The sequence below is a fragment of the Centroberyx gerrardi genome, chromosome 21 (assembly GCF_048128805.1).
Source record: "Centroberyx gerrardi isolate f3 chromosome 21, fCenGer3.hap1.cur.20231027, whole genome shotgun sequence".
In the NCBI taxonomy this organism is placed as follows: Eukaryota; Metazoa; Chordata; class Actinopteri; order Beryciformes; family Berycidae; genus Centroberyx; species Centroberyx gerrardi.
Genome location: NC_136017.1, coordinates 1,094,509 through 1,097,423, shown reverse-complemented (window position 1 = coordinate 1,097,423; position 2,915 = coordinate 1,094,509).

Sequence of the window (2,915 nt, the reverse complement as noted above, 5' to 3'; positions counted from 1 at the left end):
TCATATTTCTATAGTATTTCTATAGGGAATATACTTTATCTCCTATGGAATCACTTTAACATTCCTATAATATTCCTATAGTAGTATTATAAGTGTGTCTGTTTACACAATAGTGAGTTTATAGTGAATTTATTGCACTTTATGGTATTTTTATCTCCTATGGAATCACTAATATTTCTATAGGGGCTACACGTTATCTTATATAATATCACTATAATATTTCTATAGTATTTCTATAGGAAATATACATTATCTCTTATGGAATCACTTTTATATTCCTATAATATACCTATAGTATTATTATAGGGACTTTTCATGTGTCTGCAGTACTTTACAGTGAGTTTATAAGGACATTACAGTACTTTGTAGTATTTTTTATCTTTTATAGTATCACTATGATATTTCTATAATATTCCTATAGGGACTACACATTATCTCATATGATATCATTATAATATTTCTATAGTATTTCTGCAGGAAATACACTTTTATATTCCTATAATATTCCTATAGTATTATTATAGGAACTATGGTACTCTACAGTGAGTTTACGTTGACATTAGTACTTTATGGTATTTTTTTTTATCTCCTATAGTATAGTGTATTCCTTTGATATTCCTATAGGATATTATACATAGTTTGTTGTATTACTGTGATATTTGCAGAAAAATCCAATAAGATTTACTATAAGAAGATTATAAACTCTATAATCCTTCAGTTTGTGGAAAACTAATTTGATTTTCTTTTTCTCGTCTCTTCCAGCTATCAAGGATCGTTTATTTTTTCTGGAGTTTGACCTCTGACCTCTGACCTCCCTCTGTCACCTTCAAGTTCAGCCAGCAGTTTGATTCGTCGGCCCAGGTCGGCCCCGGCGGGCGGAGTCGACAGGTAGAGTCTGGTTTTCATTCTGATCGTTCCATGAGAAAACATCTGACAGCAGAAACACTTCAACACACACTGACGACTCTAATCACTTCTCACCTTTTTAGAGAAGCAGCTCATTTATGATCATGTCTTTAACTCTCTGTGTTCCTCTGGTAGAGTCTTGGGTTGTGTCTCTTCCTCCATGATAAAACCCCAAAATCAGTGATTCTGTGATCTGTTGCTCCGGTAGAGCAGACTGGAGAATTGTGTTTTTTTCTCTCTCCATTCACTGCCGTTGTCTGGAGGAACAGTCTGAAAATCACTTCTAGCACATAAAGGAACGCCGACACAGCAGATTCTGACTATATATAAAAAACTAGTCCTGCTGCTGAATTGTTTTGAAGTGAATCTCTTTCTTTATGTTTATTAAACCTTTCAGTTTAAATGTAACACCGAAATCTCTTCAGAGGAAACTTATACGTTTATTAATAATTGTAAATAGGTGAAAAAAGGTGGCAGACAGGAGTTTGACAAAGCAGATTCTGACAATATATGAAAAAACGAGTCTGTTACTTTTTTTCATCTGCTAGGTGTGAGACGGCTGTGACGTCACCAGGTATTGATTTGTAATCGGCAGTTCTGTAGGGCTGCAAATGGGAACTGCAGGCTGCGGATTAATAATAAATAAATTGTTAACTGCTGATAATCTGCTGTGTCGTCCCTATAGGAATATTATAGGAATATTATAGGAATATTATAGGAGACAAAAATACCATGAAGTGCAATAAGTTCACTATAAACTCACTATAAGTTCCTATAGTAATACTACAGAAATATTATAGTGATTATTTACGTTACAAAATTATAAAACTCACCTTTCTCTTCTTCTGCAGAATAAAATCCAGTTGTTTTTTTTCAGAACGGTTCTTTATGGCACCATGAAGGCTTCTGCTATGGTAGAAGCCTAAAGAACCGTCTTTGGTACTATGTAGAACCCTTTTTTTTTTGAGTGTACCAAGTCATATTTAATAACTGATTTCCTCTCAGATTGGGTTCCTTCAGACAAAAACTCATCAAACAGGGTTCTGCTGGCTGCTGTGTGTGTGTGTGTGTGGGTTCTTGACATGAGAACATGTGGAACCCTGTTTCTTCAAAGTGTGGTGTGTGTGTGTGTGTGTGTGTGTGTGTGTGTGTGTGTGTGAACTCACCGCCTCGCTCTGCGGTTTGAAACGAAACATGAAACTCTGTCGCTTCCTGTAGGGAAACTCTCTTCTCCAGGGAGGTCAGAGGTCAGAGGTCAGGTCTGCAGCTGGGAGGGGGCGGGGCTTATTTGTTAACTGTTTATTTTTCTTAAAACAAGTGAAAAATCTGTTGTTTTTTTTAAAGGACAGTTGGATTGTGACTGGAGTTTCTGCTCATTCCCATTTCTCCGTCACTGCAGACAGTTTTCAGTTTTTATCACATAAGAGATATTTGATATTTTTCCTTCATCTTCGTTGTTTTCCACAGTAAATATTCTGAATCAAACTCTGCCTAAATATCACCAGTTCCTCTCAGTGAAGAAGAGAGCAGCAGTTTAAATCAGAGCCTTGCGTCGGTTTGTCTGGTGGCTCGACTGGGTTGATTGACAGGAGGCGGGGCCTAACGGAACCACAGAGAACGATAGCTATTGGCTGAAAGATTTATTCTGGAGAGGAAAACGTGGAAATCAGACAGGACAGAAGCAATATCTTTCCTGCTGCTGTTTCCAAGCAGAAACCAGATTCCTGAATGTGGAACTGAACTGAACTGAACTGAACTGAACTGAACTGAACTGAACTGAACTTCAGTCTCCAGTCTGATTTCAGCAGCTGATGCAGATTGTTGCTTCTCCTCCACAGTGATGATCACAAGTCTGCAGCTGTTTGGAAGTGAATGGGAGTGAATGAGCTGAGAGGTTTGGGAACACGGATTTAGAAAGATCTTTAAGAAAACTGAGATTTTAAACTGAATATGACACTAGATGACAATTTAAAGACAATTTAAAGCTCCACATGGTGTAAAGCAGGACT